General features: G+C 35.1%; 2 pseudogenes; both read right to left on the reverse strand.

The window, feature by feature from the left end:
* Window positions 1–4541: 4541 nt before the first annotated feature.
* On the reverse strand, window positions 4542–5227 carry LOC125419383 (NAD(P)H-quinone oxidoreductase subunit K, chloroplastic-like; annotated as a pseudogene).
* Window positions 5228–5970: 743 nt separating this feature from the next.
* Window positions 5971–17698, reverse strand: part of LOC107431570 (uncharacterized) — a 73898-nt pseudogene continuing 62170 nt past the window's right edge.

Below are 17698 nucleotides of genomic sequence, written 5' to 3' on the forward strand. Positions count from 1 at the left end.
AAAAAAAGATGCGGATATAGTCGAATGGTAAAATTTCTCTTTGCCAAGGGGAAGCGCGGGTTCGATTCTCGCTATCTGCCCAAAATAATAACTTAATGTATTTAAGTTAATAGAATAAATGATTAAGTAAAGTTGATCACAATAGTATATTGGTTCTATGCCCCCTTCTTTTTCTCCCGCTCCCAAAGAAAAACAGTAATGAATTACTAGTTAAAAAATTAACAAAACCAAACCTAAAATTTGTTGTCAAAAAAATGTTGCGGAGACGGGATTTCAACCTGTGACCTCAAGATTATGAGCCTTGCGAGCTACCAAGCTGCTCTACCCTGCAATGAAAAGACGAGTGCGAAACTAATGGGCAAACAAGGATTGAATGCCCCTCTCGACCATATCTGTACAAATAGACTAGCCCATTTATACAGAATGGTAAAGGGGCCCTCTATGATCATCGATCATAGAAATGAATAGAAAAATGAATAGATAGTTTAATCTTTACCAACTCGATCTTGTTGCTCTGGGCAATAAACATGCATAAACCATTTCACAAAGTATGTGTCCGGATAGACCAAAGTCTCGATAGTTAGCTCTCGGTCTTCCAGTTGAAAAACAATGTCGATGAAGGTGTGTAGGTGTACTATTACTGGGTGGGGATTGTAACTTTCCATGAATTTCCCATTTTTCACTCAACGATGGAACTTTGATTATTTCTTTTTTTGAGGATTGATGAATCGAATGATATTTTTGTTCCAATTTTTGCCTCTTCTTCTCCCTCTGGATCAAACATTTTCTTGCCATAATGGTTTAATTCCTATTAGGTTAGTTTCAATGATACAAGTTGGATCCTAGACGTAGAAATATAAGAAGGCAGTCCCCCTTCTCCACCGAAAGAAATGATATTATCTAGGATAATACAACACATAAAAAAAAAAAATTTAACCAAATTTGCCTGATGTAGAGGCAATCAAGAAAGCCGTATAAATGAATATATAACCTATAGAAAAATGGGCATACTCGACCAATCTTGCTTCCACAACCGGAAGAGCCACTGGTTTATCTCTCCATCGACTCAAATTAGCAAAAGGTGTTCATTCATGAGCCCATGCTAAAGTTTCAATCAATTCCTGCTAATATCCACACCAGGAAATTAAGAACATAAACCCAATAGCCCAAACAAGATGTCCGCCCAAACTAATAAACTATTCATACCAAAAGGATTATTTCCATTGATAAGTTTTGAAGAGTTTAACCATAAATAATCCTTTAATCATCCCATCAAATAAGTGGAAGACTCATTAAATTGTGAAATGTTACCCTGCCATAATGTGATGTGCTTCCCATGCCAATAAAAAGTCACCCATCCAATGGTATTTAACATCTATAAAACTGCCACATAAAATGCGTCCCAAGCCAACCACCTTATCCCAGACCGTTGGAAGGAAAACTATAACCAAAATCCTTTTTATCTGGCATTAACTTGTAACCACGTGCATCTAAAGCCCCTTTTACTAAGATCAATGTAGTTGTACGTAAACCTAAAGCAATAGCATGATGAACCAAGAAGTCTCCAAGTCCTAGTGTTAAGAATAGTGAATTACTATTATCATTAACAGTATTTAACCAACCAGGCAACCATATGCTTTGACCTGCATTGAACGCGGGACCATTCGTTGAAGATAAAAGTACATCGAACCAATATGAAGTTTTACCATGAGCCGATTGTATCCATCGGGGAAATACAGGCTCGATCAAGATTAATAGTTAGAATAAAATAGTGTTCTTATTCGAAATGCCTTGTGATCTTTAGCCAATTTTGTGTTTCAATATAATTCCTAGGAGTAAGCACTATAGCCTGTTTCCAATACTCAGCAGCTCGGTTAAACTAAGCCTCCGCAATTTCGGAATCTCCTTGTTGAATGGCATGTTCTCCTTGGTTGGAATAGATGGGTAAATTCCTTCCCTTAGAACCGTACTTGAGAGTTTCCGACCTCATACGGCTCAGCAGTCAAATTTTTTTAGTATTTTATTTTTTAATCTTCTGTATATAATTGAGTAAGATTTCTAATGGATCTATCCCATTTTTTTCTCTCGAGTTAACCAGAAGAGGGTATGAGTTTCAAACTTTAATTTTGCTTAATGATTTCATCAGTTTTATCTTTTCTCCCACCTTCATAAAGCATAATTATTTCCGCTATCATTAGAATTTTATGAAAGGTAACTATCTTGGTTTCATATATAAATTTATATAGAATCTTTGAAAAAGACTTTCTTCATAGGAAGGAAAAGACTTACTATTGTTGGGATATGATGCTACACCGCTGCTCAATACCTTAGGCAATCAACTCTATTAAATAAGTGGATTCCTAACTTTTATCTCATATCATGACATAGGTAAGCAGTTGTTATTGTATCGGCCGAAAGTCTTGCAAATTGATCTTTACGGCGCTTCCTTTTTAATTAGACCTTTTATCCATAGAATAAAGTATCTAGGCATACCAATTTAGTCATATTTCCACTTTTAGGAAGTGCATTTCTTTATTACAGCTAATAAAAATCGTTGTTTTGGACTATATATATGTAGAAAGCCCATTTTTTCTAGTATTTATTAACGGATTTGCTCTTTCTTTCCCTTTCTATAATGGAGATAGTCGCACATAATGACAGATCATGACCATATTATCAAAAGCTTGCAGTAAGAATGGGTTTCGCTCTAGTGCTCGAAAATAATATTCCAAAGCTTTCGTATGTTCTCTATTCCTTATGTGGATAAGGCCTATGTTATAGAGTATATAACTTCGATAATAGGGATCGATTTCTAATCACATAGCTTCATAATAATTCTGTAAAGGTTCCGTATAATCCGTTATGGCTGTCGTTTGATTCAAAGAATCTCCGTTTCAAAACCATACATGAGATTTTCATCTCATACAGCTCCTCCTTTATCTGCATAATGAGAATAGTACATGGAATCCACAAAGATTGAAATGAAATAGTCTCATTATAAACTGACCGGGGCTAGTGTTTTTACAAGAAATCTCTAGCCAACCTTCTTGTAAAAGACATTCCCTAAACATCAAGCATGTTGGTCCTAGATAAAATAAAAAAGGGTGACTCCAACAATTTCTTTTTCTTCAACACCTCTTAATTTGCAGGAATTAGTCACTTCAACAGTATTCGATGGTTATATGGGTATCCAAAATACAAATGAGATGGAAGTTTGCTGTTCTAACCATTCTTGTGAGTCCCCATCCTGATAAAGAAAAGGTATAATTTATACTAAAGTTTTCGTGTTGTTGATTCCTAGGAGTAGTGCCTCTTCCCCTATGCTCCCTATTGGTACTAGTGGTGTAGGTTTGACCTAACCCATAGGGTAACCTCTCTCTCAATACGCTAAAATCGACAATTGAAGCATCTGAGGTTGCATTAATTGGGGATACACGACAGAAGGGCTTGTTTCATTTACAAACTTCACCTTCAACAAGCGTAGATTTATTTCAATAATTTATTTTTCTTTCTATTATGAGTGTCTTTCTCCTAAGATTGAGAGCGGTAAAATAAAAAAGTGTTACTATAAAAAAGAAAAAATTAGAAAATATATAAAAAAATATAAAATTGATTTATAACTTTATAATTGATAATTGTAATTTATTATAATTATATAATTATTTATAATTATAACAAAAATATATAATAAATATATTATTTCGATTTTTTAATTAATATAGCACTATATAATTAATATAGCACTATATAATTTCGATTTTTTTATCAACTATATGTTTGTCAATAATTAATATCTTGATTAGATAGTAAGAATTTTTTTTTTTGGGTGAATTAAAAAATGAGTTTGTAATTAATTTTTAATATTATAATATTAATCTTTATAATATAAAAAAGATTAAAAATATTATAATTATTATAATAAAGAATTAATATTATAATAAAAATTTTTATTTTTTAGTTCTTTTTTTTTATGTTATTTATGTTATTGTTATAGAAAGTCTACCTTACAAAAAGGGGAAGAGGAAGAAAAAAATGAAAAAGAAAAGTACAATCCAGAAAACAGATGGAATTCTATGATTCCTTCTTGGGGCAAATACTTTTATGCATGCTTCTTCCAGTTGATCTATACCATACTCTATTCGCGTAAGATGATACACACTGGCTAACAGTCCACTTGGTTCTACATCATACGCACACTAGGAGGGTAGATAATTGTAACCATATACATATAAAATGATAGCAATGGAATGCCAATCCTCGGGCTTTATTTGTAAAGTCTCTATTCCTTGGTAATTGAAGCCTAAAGATCTCTGAACTAGCCCATGTTTGACTAACCAAGTAGACTAATGACCCTGCATCTTTTTTATCTCTCCCGCATTTTTATTTGTATTGTATTTTATTTATATTGTATAAGTGGTTTATTTGTATAAGTATTATAAATATTGACATTTACGATTACGATGAAATTTATGAAAATTGGCTTGTTGTTTGGTATTTTGTATATGTACAAAAAAAAAAAACCTCCTGCCTAATTCACTAATTCATTGGAAGATATTGAACTTTTGTATTTGAACAATGCTTTCGGGGGGATCTCTGAAGTAGATGGTGGTTGATAGAGTAATCCTTGATTATAATTTCCATATGAGTACTGCATCCAAGATGAAACTTGTGGCTGGTAGTAAAACACCGATTCGCCTGTTGAGATCTAATTTGATCTTCATATATTTCTCAAGATATCTTCTTCCGAAGTTTTGTTATAGCATCTATAACAGCCTTTGGTTTAGGTGGACAGCCGGGCAAATAGACATCTACAGGAATTAGCTTCTCAACCCCCCAAAAAGTACTATAAGAATCAGTACTGAACATCCCCCCTGTTATTGCACATGCTCCCATAGCAATAACATTTTTTGGTTCAGGCATTTGTTCATATAATCTCACAAAGGAAGGGGCCGTTTTCATTGTTACCGTACCTGCTGTTAAATTTAGGTCTGCCTGTCTAGGACTAGATCTTGGCACCAGTCCATAACGATCAAAGTCGAATCGCGATCCCATTAATGAAGAAGATTAAAAAAAGCAACAACTAGTACCATAGAGAAGCGGCCATAAACTGTAAAGTCTTGACCAATTTGAAAGATCACTTGATGTAGTTGAAATAACTGAATTTTGGATTGTTCGATCAAGGAAGGGAAACTCAATAATGGAATTCATAACTGTTTCAATTTTTTCTTTATTTATTATTTGATAAATATTCAAGAGCTAGGACCACTCCGAAGCTCCTTTTTGCCATGCATAAATTGAACCAATAATTAGGATGAGCACAAAAATTAAAGCTTCTATAAATACGGATCCCCTCAATACATCAAAACTCATTGCCCATGGATAAAGAAAAGCAGTTTCAACATCAAAAACAATAAAAAGGAGAGCAAACATATAATAACAAATTTAAAATTGTAACCAAGCATCCCCCATTGGTTCTATTCCTGATTCATAACTCGAAATTTTTTTCGGGTCTTTTGCTAATCGGGGCTAAAACTCTGGAAATTAGAAATGCCAAAATAGGAATAACACTTGATATTATTAGAAATGCCCAAAAAATATCATATTCGTAAAACATAAACATAAATGTACTACCATCATTAATGTGGAAAATATACCGGATTAGTTGATTTGAATTGGAATTAATTGTCAAGTCATCTATATGTTTTTCTACTCATGCTTTTTTGTTGATTTTGTATCTTTTTCATCCTACTTTATTTATCTATTTAATTTTGAATTAAACATTTTTTTTTTCACTCGAAGTCGATTCTACTTGAACTTTGAATTAATTTTCATCCTAATTTTGAATTAATTTTGATTTTGTATCTATTTGATTCTTATTCAATTTCAATCGGTAGAAGCAAACAAAATAAGGTGTATAAACAGAACTTCTGTTTATACACCTTATTTTGTTTATTCGAACCCACCACCTAGTTACGATATCACATTGGTAGCCTTTACTCGTGTCTCAGCTTGTTTGAGAGCGAGATTTACTTCACTTGTTTGTCTCTTGCCTTTAGCTTTACTCAAGCTAGCTTCCACTATTTTAAGAGTTTGTTGAGCTTCTTGTGCATCAATGTTACTACTCTTCTCCGTATCATTTACTAAAATAGTGATCTCATTATTGCCTATTCTAGCAAAACCACCCATCAAAGCCATCGTTAACCATTGGTCGTTAAGGCGTATTCTTAAAATACTAATATCTACAACTGTGGCAATAGGTGCGTGGTTTGGTAATACGCTGATTTGTCCACTATTAGTAGATAAAATATTTCTCTCACTTTCGGATCCCAAACAATTCATTTCGAGGTTAGCATACAAAGATTTAAGGTCATTTCTTCAATTTGCTCTCCGTTTCTAAGTTCGTAGCTTCATTGATGTTACCTTCCAAATAAAAAGCTTGTTCAGGGAGACCATCTAATTCACCAGAAAGGATCAATTTAAATCCTTTAATTGTTTCTGCTAGGCCAACATATTTCCCTGGTGAATCGGTAAATACTTCTGCTACGAAAAAGGGTTGTGATAGGAAATGTTCAATTTTTCATGCTCTTGCTACGGTTAAGCAATCTTCTTTGGATAATTTGTCCAACCCAAGGATAGCTAGAATGTCTTCAAGTTCCTTGTAATGTTGTAAAGTTTGTTTAACTCTTTATGCAGTTTCGTAATGTTCTTCACCAACAATCCGAGGTTGGAGCATAGTTGACGTTGAATCTAAAGGATCTACAGTTGGATAGATACATTTGATAGCCAATCCTCTTGATAGTACGATGGTAGCATCTAAATGTGCAAAAGTTATGGTTGGAGTAGGATCGATCAAATAGTCCATGGGAATATAAACTACTTGAATAGAAGTTATGGACCCTTCTTTGGTAGAAGTAATTCTTTCTTGTAAAGAACCCATTTCGATACTAAGAGTGGGTTGATATCCCATAGTTGATACGAATCTAGTACAACCTGCTCCTAAACCCGTATTATATTAGCTCGGATCTAATTATGTTCAAGTTCTAATTGTCACCTTGACCCCTAACCAACCTGTGATTAGAAACCTTGGTATATAATGAAGACGCCAAAATAGGTGTTGGATGTCCTATTGATAAGTCAAAACTAAAACACTCATTCACTAATGATGTTTTAGATGTTCAAAAAAACAAAGAGAATTCAATCTCACAAATAATTTTCTGTATAAAATTCAAGCTTGATTTATCATTGAAACTAAGCCTTTAAATAGGCTAAGGTTACAAAGCAAAAACCCTAAAAAAATTAATTCAACACCTAACTCAAAGTGTGGAGAAAAGGAAAGTAGAGAAAAGGAAAGTGCCTAATTTTTCCTAGTTTCTTAAACTAATTTGGATTGATTAATTCCTTTATTTTGAATTAGGAATTAATTAATTTACAATTGAAATACTAAAATAATAACTTCCCTAAACTTATTTTTCCAATAAATAAATAAATAAATAAATAATAAAAGACTAATTTCCTAAAACAAAAAGTCAAAATCAAATTAGGAAACTAGTTGACTAGTTTGACTACTAAGGTATCTTTGACCAATCTCTAGCTTGTTTGGGCCCCAAATCAGCTTTAATATGCCATTCAGGATGCCAAATATGATTAATAATGATTCCCACACGTTGCCTCTTGATTGAATAAGTCAAACAAGAAGAAAAGTTAAAGTCAGTACCAAAAGAACACATTTTTGGCCAAATTGAGATGTTGTCCATACAAGTCCTTTTTAGATGCATTTGATTCTACCTTGGCTAGATTCCATGTCCTTTTAATGATATTATTTGAGTTCATGAAGTGTTAGAACTATTCCTTGCTGCCCAGACTCCATAAATGCACCAAAACCACTACCCGGGTCCGTATAGGCTTCCACCACTTGTATGCCCAAAACAGGTCTTCGATCTTCGAGTATGGACAAATGTTCTTGAGAATGAATTACCCCCTGGATAAAAGCAGAAAATGTGTCCCCAAACATCTTAGCTTGAGCCCTAGTGATTGGCCCAGTCTTCATCCGTATTGAGTCAACACCCCAGCGGGTTGTCGGTTGTGCGGGGTCGGGCGGAATCACATCAACAGTGGAGGGTATTCTACCCAGCAAGGCCAATACTTCAGATCCCGCTTGGACAAAATGAAAGATATTGTCAATAAATAGAAGTATGTCTTGTTCATTAACATCTCGAAAATATTCTACCATAGTTAAGGCCATTAAAGAAACTCTCATGCATGCCCCCGGTAGTTCATTCATCTGACCATACACTAGAGCTACTTTTTTCACTAATTACTCCAGATTCATTCATTTCTGTGTAAAGATCATTGCCTTCACTAGTACATTCACCTACTTCGCTAAATATCGAGACGCCCCCATGAGCTTTGACAATGTTGTTGAGCAATTCCATAATGAGTAATGTTTTGCCCACTCTCGCTCCCCGAATAGTCCTATTTTTCCTCCACAATGATAAGGGGATAAAAGATCTACTACTTTAATTCCTGTTTCAAAAGAGCTTGTCCATACTATAAGGTACAAAGCCTATTCCAAGCATCCAAGTGGTGGACGATGACACGGACCCGGGTAGCGATTTTGATGCAAAGATGGACACCGAGCAGCATGAAATGGTTCCAACTCTTTATGGATTCAATACATATGTCTAAGAGGATATGGAATCAATTCAAGCCAGCTTCAAAGCCATTCCAAAAGGGATAGTATGGACAGATTCAAGTTTGGCCTGTTTTTACTGTATTTTGTGCTGTCTTTACTGTATTTTGCTGAGTTGGCTTTTTCTCGTTCCTCCAAGCAAGGGCAATGTGTGGAACTCCATAATAAGCTTATTTGGCATCCAAATAAGCATATAGAAGCTGATTTGGAGCTCGAAGAGGTTAAAGATTGGTCAAAGTCAACTTAGTCATAAAACTAGTATTTTAGTTTCCTAAATTGTTTTTACTTTTTGTTTTCTGAAACTTCCATTACTTTTTAGTTTTTATTTATTTATTTGCTGGAAAAATAAGTTTAGGAAAGTTATTAATTTATTATTTCCATTGTAATTTAATTAATTCCTAATTCAAAATAAAGGAATTAATTAATCAAATTTAGTTTAGGAAACTTAGTTTAGGAAGTATTAGAATTCGGCCAAGTTTCTTAATTCCTATAGGTGGCCAGTTTTGAATTTATTTTTTTTAGGGTTTTTGCTTTGTAATCTTAGCCTATTTGAAGTCTTATTTTCAAAGAGAAATTAAGCTTGAATTTTATACCGAAAATTATTTGTGAGATTGAATTCTCTTTGTTCTTTTGAACACCTAAAACACCTTTAGTGAATGACTGTTGTAGTTTGACTTATCAGTAAGCCTTCCATCACCTATTGTGCCGTCTTCATTATATAACAAGATTTCTAATCACAGGTTGGTTAGGGATCAAGGTGACCATTAGAACTTGAATATAATTAGATCTGGGTTAATATAATACGGGTTTAGGAGCAGGTCGTCCTAGGTTTGTATCATTTGATATCAGAGCCAAATTTTGTTCAGGTTTGATCTATCTTTATTTGCTTTATTTGTTTTTGTGTTATTCTGCAATATTAGCATTAGGTTAAGGTTTGCATCCATCCCACACGCGTTCTACATCTTAAAAAAAAAAAAAAATCATTCCTAGCTGAATTAGGATTTCCTAGTTTTATCGTATTTTTGTTTCCTAATTTGTTGGTTGTTTTCCACCATTGTTCTTGTTAATTTTGGTTTTTGTTGATTTTTCTTTGCTGTTTTAGTCTTAAATATTTGCATTCATATATTCAAAAAAATAAAAATAAAAAATTTGAAGAGTGGGGTTTGCGGAATAAAAATAAATAAAATCACATAATTTGAATTTTTGATTGGAAGGTCACAGGTTTGGTGTTTGTTTTGGAGTTGGAATTGCAATTTTGGTAATTATTCTTGCTGCTGTAGTTGTTTATGTTCTGTGAGTGAAAAAAAAAGAAAAAGAAGAGGTCAAGCCGAATAAAAAAAAAATTTCAGGTTTGTTGAATTTGGTGATGAAATTTGAGTTTAGGAACTTGATTGATTTGGAGATTTGATTTGTTGTATTTTGCGTTTCTGGATAATTATTTTGTTGGATTAAAATTAATTAAAGGATTTGATACAAAACTTGAATTACAAGAACAACAACCAACACTTTTCTATATTTTTGTTCTCTTTGATTCTTGTTCGTATTTGAATTTCTTTTCTTGAACTCATAATCTATTACCATCTGGTCTAGTTCTTCAAAATTCCAAAGTTTTCTCAATAATTCGCTTTATTTCACCTAGAAAAGTTGAAAACTAGGTTTTGTTGAATTCCTTCGGTATTGCCTATTTTTGTTTTTTGCTACTGTTTTGTTGACAATTTTAATTTAAACATACTTGTGATCTAATCGTTGTTTTGGAGGTGTTTTAATTAGAACTTTGAGATAATTCATTGAGAGGAAAAAGGCGAGAGAGTGTGGGCATAAAAGAAGGTTAAAAACCGAAATTAGTGTGCAAACACGAGTGTCAAGTTCTTATATTGAGTGAAACACGTGAAGGATTGAATCTGGTAAGAATTTATTTTATTTTTGTATTATTCATACTAACATGGAAGATTCAAGGGTGAGAAGAGGAGATCCATCTTTGAGAATTAATGAAGAGGCGTCCGTAGGATTTAAAGGTGATTTCCGAGCTACTGGGAGTGGTGAGCAAATGGACATGAGGGCTATAATGGGGCAATTGCAGCGGATGAATGCTCAATTCGACCACATAAATCAACGAATGGATAGAATAGAAACATCTCATGGTGGGACAAATTTGAGGCAACAATTCCATGAAGGTCGGGGTCGAGGTCGAGGTCAAAAAGACCATGGGCGACCAAGAGAGGAGTTTGAGAAGCAAAATTCTGGAGATGATTTTGAAGAAGGAATGGATGAAACATTTGCTGTCCAAGGGAGGCTAGGCTGTGGGAGGCATAGGAGAGAGGATGTAGACAATGATCTTGGCAACATCAAGATAAACATTCCACCATTCATGGGTAAAAGTGATCCGGAAGCGTACTTGGAGTGGGAGGAATGAATGGAGATGATCTTTGATTGCCATAACTATTCGGAAGCTAAGAAGGTGAAATTGGCAGCAATGGAATTTGGTCATTATGCACTCCAATGGTGGACGAATGAGAAAAACACCCGAAGAAGAGTTGGTGATGACTTGATCACTACATGGCGACAAATGAAAGGGGCCATCACACTATCATAGGTTGCTGCATCAAAGGCTTCAATCTTTATCTCAAGGAAGCAGGTCTGTGGAGGATTATTACAAGGAGATGGAGATTCTTATGATAAATGAAAAGAATGTGGAAGTTTTGAAAAATGAACTTGAAAAGGAGTTTGACATGTCAAGCCTTGGTGAAATGAATTACTTCCTTGGAGTGGAAGTGATGCAATGCTCTAGGGGTATTTTCATATCTCAAGAGAAATACATCAAAGATCTTTTGAAAAAGTTCAACCTTGATGAATGCAAGCCAATGTCAACACCAATGAGCCAAGGAGACAAATACAAGAAGGAGGATGGCACACCAAAGGTAAACCCGACCCTATATAGAAGCATGATAGGAAGTTTGCTCTATGTATGTTCATCAAGACTTGATATTACGCATGCCACATGTGTTTTGTCTAGATATATGCAAGCACCATCCCAAAACCATTTTGTAGGTGCCAAAAGAATTCTTAGATACTTAAAAGGAACACAAGACTTTGGAGTTTGGTATGATAGGCAAGATGTGATGAGATTAAGGGCCTACTCGGATAGTGGTTGGGCTGGATGCCTGGATGATATGAAGAGCACTTCGGGGTATCTTTTCTCACTTGGTAGTGGACCATTCTCATGGAATACAAAGAAGCAAGCAACAACCGCTCAAAGCACCGCTGAAGCCGAGTACATTGCTTGCTCTTCATGTGCAAATCAATGCATTTGGCTTAGGAAATTATTGGAGGACCTTGGTTATCCTCAAGAGGGTTCAACCATCATCAAATGTGACAACACTTTAGCCATATCAATAGCGAAGAACCCCGTTCAACATGGAAGGACAAAACACATACCGGTGAAGTATCACTCTTTGAGGGAGTTTAAAGAAAATGGAGAAGTAAGCTTGGAATATATCAAGACTGAAGATAACCTTGCAAATTTCTTCACCAAGCCACTTCCAAAAGCAATATTTGAGACCTTGAGGAAGCTTCTAAATATTTCAAGCAAGAACACCAAGGAGGAGTGTTGAAATGTGGTGATCTTGCCACAATGTGCAAGGTGGTTCGGTTACACTTGCACTCTTTGTTTTGCAATATCAAAGACCAAACATTGTTTATGTTTATGCATTTTATTTTATCTTGTAATGTTCAAGAACAATATCCTTTTTGTAATGCCCTAAGCTCATTATCTAGCTTAAGGCCTTTTTTGTCTAGTTGCTGGAATTGTATTTCCAGCAACATAAGTCCACTTCCTTGGATGCCGTTTGAAGTAGGTTTTGTATTTGGACCTGAATTTTGGATATGATAAACTAGATATGTAGAGGAAGCCGTAACAAAAATAATGGCCCAATTTGGAGCTGGGAAGGCTGAGTTAAGCCCAAAACAATCTGACCCTTGTGCAGTGTTGTTGCCCAGAAAACTGGGCAAAACTGCCTCGGGTTTGATTACTTTTGAATGGGTAAATGGACTTTTTTTTTTCTGGTTTTTGGGTAGAACATAGTTTAACATTCAAAAAGGCGTCCCTCCAATTTTCAAGTCAAATGGACCTGGTTTTCAAATTCAAATGCCTTAGACAAGCTGAACTGCCCATTAAAGAAGGTTTCTTGCATGCCCAGTATATTGATTAGAGTTAGTTGAGGTAGTTTGGCTTGGTTGGTTACTTTTAATGCTTTTGTATTTATTGCTCAATATGGCAGCATGCCTTATTGTCTTTTTGATGTATTTAAAAGTATGAAAATTGTAATGAAAAACATTGAGAAAGAAAATATTCAAAAAACAGATTTTGAAAAACAACATTTTTGGCTCTCTCTCTCTCAACTACTACATTTTTGGTTTCTTCTTCTTCCCAAAAGCTAACAACCTTCTCAAGAACCCTAAACCACCATTAAAACCAGAAACAAAACCTAAACAAACCCAAAAAAAAAAAAACAAAATCAAGAACCAAGAACCAAGAACCAACAACAATCATTCTTGACTAACACCTTGAATGATTGTGCTCTAGGGTACAACAACATAAACCTACACCAAATTCCATCAAGGGCAAGGCCGAGGACGAGGAGGTCACGAGAGACCGAGAGAGGAATTTGATGAGGAGCCATTCGGTGGAGACTTTGAAGAAGGTATGGATGAAACTTTTGCTGTCCAAGATAGAGCTGGCCGTGGAAGATATAAGAGGGAAGATACAGATGATGATTTGGGAAATATCAAGGTTAACATCCCACCTTTTATGGGTAAAAGTGATCCCGAAGCTTATTTGGAGTGGGAAGAAAAAATGGAGATGATTTTTTACTTCCACAACTATTCGGAAGGTAAAAAGGTGAAGCTAGCAGCAATGGAGTTTGGACATTATGCTCTCCAATGGTGGACCAATGAGTAAAATACCCGAAGGAGAGTTTGGACATGAGAAAGCGGTTTATGCCATCCCATTTGATGTGATTCTGCCCGAGCCAGCTCAACCGATAACTCGCTGGGGTGCTGACTCGACACGGATGAAGACTAGGCCAATCACAAGAGCTCAAATTAAGAGATTTAAAGCCAACCTGGGAGTATTTATATAGGGGGTAATCAATCTCAACAGAGCTTGTCCATACTTGAAGATACAAAGCCTATTCTAAGCATCCAAGTGGTGGAAGCCGATACGGACCCGGGTGATGGTTTTGGTACATTTTTGGAGTCTGGGAAGCATGAAATGGTTCCAATGCTTTCTGGGTTCAATACATATGCCTAAGAGGTCATGGAATCAAGTTAAAGCAGCCTCAAATGCAATCAAAATGGGCTTGTACGGACAGCCTCAACAATTTGGCCGAATTTGCTGTATTGCTTGCTGGCTTTACTGTATTTTACTGTATTAGGCTTTTCTTATTTTTCCAAGCATGGGTAAAGTGTGGGACTTCATATTCAGCTTATTTGGCATCCTAAAAATCATCTAGAAGCTGATTTGAAGCTCAAAGAGGTCAAAGATTGATCAAAGTCAACTTGATCAAAAAGGCTAGCATTTTAAGTTTCCTAATTTGCTTTTACTTTTTGTTTTAGGAAACTACCATTACTTTTTGGCTTTTATTTATTTATTTTCTGGAAAAATAACTTTAGGAAGGTTTTTATTTTATTCTTTCCATTGTAAATTAATTAATTCCTAATTTAATATAAAGGAATTAATTAATCAAACTTAGATTAGGAAAGGAAGTATAGTTTCAGCCAACTAGGTTTCTTTATGTGTGGTGGCTGGTTTTCTTTATGTTCTAGGGTTTTATTTCGTGGCTTTATAGCCTATTTAAAGGGTTAGTTATCAATAAGAATACAACTTTGATTTGATTAAGAAAATACATGTGAGATTAATTATCTCTTTGTTCTTTGAGAACACCTAAAACACCATTAGAGAATTGGTTGTTTTAGCTTGACTTATCAATAGGTTTTCCATCCCCTATTGTGGCGTCTACATTATACCAAGGTTTCTAACCATAGGTTGGTTAGGGGTTGAGGTCCATTCCATTAGAACTTGAACTTAATTAAAGATCCGGGCTAATATAATACGGGTTTAGGAGCAGGTCGTCCTAAGTTCGTATCATTTGGTATCAGAGCTAAATTTTGTTCAGGTTTGAATCTATCTTTATTTGCTTTATTTGTTTTTGTGTTATTCTACAATTTTAGTATTAGGTTAAGGTTCCATCCATCCTAAACACGTTCTGCATCTTAAAAAAAAAAAAAAAAATTTATTCCTAGTTGAATTAGGATTTTCTAGTTTTACTGTATTTTTGGTTTCCTAGTTTGTTGGTTGTCTTTCATCATTGTTCTTTTAATTTGGTTTTTTTTATTATTTTTCTTTGCTGTTTTAGTCTTAAATAATTGCATTCATATATTCAAAAAAAAAAAAAGAAAAAAAGAAAAAAAAAAGAAGTTTGCGGCAACATTTAAAAAAAAAAAAAAAGAAAAAACTGCACATTTTGTTTATTTGGAGGTCACGGGTTTGGTGTTTGTTTTGGAGTTGGAATTGTAATTTTGGTAATTATTCTTGCTACTACAGTTGTTTATGTTCTGTGAGTGGAAAAAAAAAAAAAAGAAGTTAAAGCCGAATAAAAAAATAATAAAAAAATATTTCGGTTTGTTGAAGTTTGATTTGCTTGCTGGAAATTTGTTGGAGCTGCTGGTTTTTTACTTATTTATTCAATATTTGAGTTGCTGGGGAATTATTTTTTGCTGCTGGATATTTGGATTTTGGGTGCTTAAATTATTTGGATTAAAATCAGTTAAAGGATTTGATACAAAAACTTGAATTACAAAGAACAACAACCAACAACTATTCTATATTTTTGTTCAATTTGATTCTTGTTCGTATTTGAATTTCTTTTTCTGGAATTTTATTCTTGAACTCATAATCTACTACCATCTGGTGCAGTTTTCAAAAATTCCAACGTTTTCCCATTATTTTGTGTTTTCTTGTCTAGAAAGCCGAAAAATTAGGATTTGTTGGATTCTTTCGGTATTGCCTACTTTTTGCTTACTGTTTGTTGATAAGTTTAATTAAAATATACTAGTGATCTAATTGCTGTTTTGTGGATGTTTTAATTAGAACTTTGAGATAACTCATTGAGTGGAAAAAGGCAAGAGTGTGTGAGCTTAAAAGAGGGTAAAAGCCAAAACTAGTGTGCAAGCACGAGTGTCGAGACCTTGTTTGAGTGAAACACGTGAGGGAGTGAATATTGTGAGGATTTATTTTATTTTTGCAGTATTTTACTAACATGGCAGATTCTAGAATAAGAAGAGGAGATCCACCCTTGAGGATCAATGAGGAAGAGTCCGTAGCATTCCATGGCAATGCCCAAGCTACCGGGAGTGGAGACCAAGTGGACATGAGAGCTGTTTTGGAGTCAATACAGCGGGTTAGTGCTCAAGTTGAGCATGTGAATCAAAGGATGGGAAGGCTAGAAGTTTCCCAAGGAATTCCGAACACAAGAAATAGGCAAGAATTCCATGGAGGACGAGGCCAAGGACGAGGAGGTCGTGAGAGACCGAGAGAGGAATTTGATGAGGAGCCATTCGGTGGAGACTTTGAGGAAGGTATGGATGAAACTTTTGCTGTCCAAGATAGAGCTGGCCATGGAAGATATAGGAGGGAAGAAACAGATGACAATCTTTGCAATATCATGATCAACATCCCACCATTCATGGGAAAAAGTGACCCCGAAGCATATTTGGAGTGGGAAGAAAAAATGGAGATGATATTTGACCGCCATAATTATTCGGAGGCTAAGAAGGTGAAATTGGCAGCAATGGAGTTTGGCCATTATGCACTCCAATGGTGGACCAATGAGCAAAACACCCGAAGGAGAGTTGGTGATGACTTGATTACTACATGGCGACAAATGAAAGGAGCCATGCGGAAGCGATTCATACCATCACACTATCATAGGTTGCTGCATCAAAGACTTCAATCTTTATCTCAAGGACATGGATCCGTGGAGGATTATTACAAGGAGATGGAGATGCTTATGATGAGATTGAACTTGAATGAAGATAGGGAAGCAACCATGGCAAGGTTTCTTGGTGGTTTGAATCGTGAAATAGCCAATCAACTAGAATTGCAACAATATGTGGAATTTGAGGAGATGTTGCATGTGGCTATTAAATTAGAGCATCAATTCAAGAGGAGGGGTGTAAGATCATGGTTTGGAGGTGTTTCCAACAGTGGAAGGTCCAATTCAAGTGACTGGAGGAACAATCCCATCTATGAAAGCAAGCCAAAGCCGAAAGTCAAAGAAGAAAGTTCAAACTGGCCAAGGAAGGAGACTAGAATCAAATCTGTCCAAGCACCAAAGAATGAGGTAAAATTAGATCCTAAATCTTCTAGAACTCATGATGTTGTGTGTTTTAAGTACCAGGGAGGAGGACACATTGCTAGCCAATGCCCGAATAGAAGAATCATGGTGTTAAAGGGCAATGACGAGCTAGAATCGGAAAGTGAAGAAAGTGAGGATGAAGCCAAGCAAGAGGAGGAGGACTTGGAGGATGAACCCGAAACCTTGCAAGCATCCAATGCTGAATTAAACTTGCTTTCTAGGAGAGTACTTGCTGCATACAAAGATGAGGATGAAATTCAAAGAGAGAACATCTTCCACACCCGATGTGAAATTCAAGGTAAGATTTGTAGTATGATTATTGATAGTACAAGTTGTACTAATGTAATAAGTAACCTTGTAGTTAATAAATTGGGCTTAAAAACAAAAAAACATCCTAAACCATATAGATTACAATGGCTTAATGATAATGGTGAGATGAAAGTAAACAAACAAGCCAAAGTAAAATTTAGTATAGGTAGATATGAGGACGTAGTCTTATGTGATATTGTACCCATGATTGCTGGACATATACTATTAGGTAGGCCATGGCAATTTGATAAAGATGCTACTCATTTTGGTCGAGAAAATAGTATTG

This window comes from Ziziphus jujuba, chromosome 11 (genome assembly GCF_031755915.1).
Source record: "Ziziphus jujuba cultivar Dongzao chromosome 11, ASM3175591v1".
Classification (NCBI taxonomy): Eukaryota; Viridiplantae; Streptophyta; class Magnoliopsida; order Rosales; family Rhamnaceae; genus Ziziphus; species Ziziphus jujuba.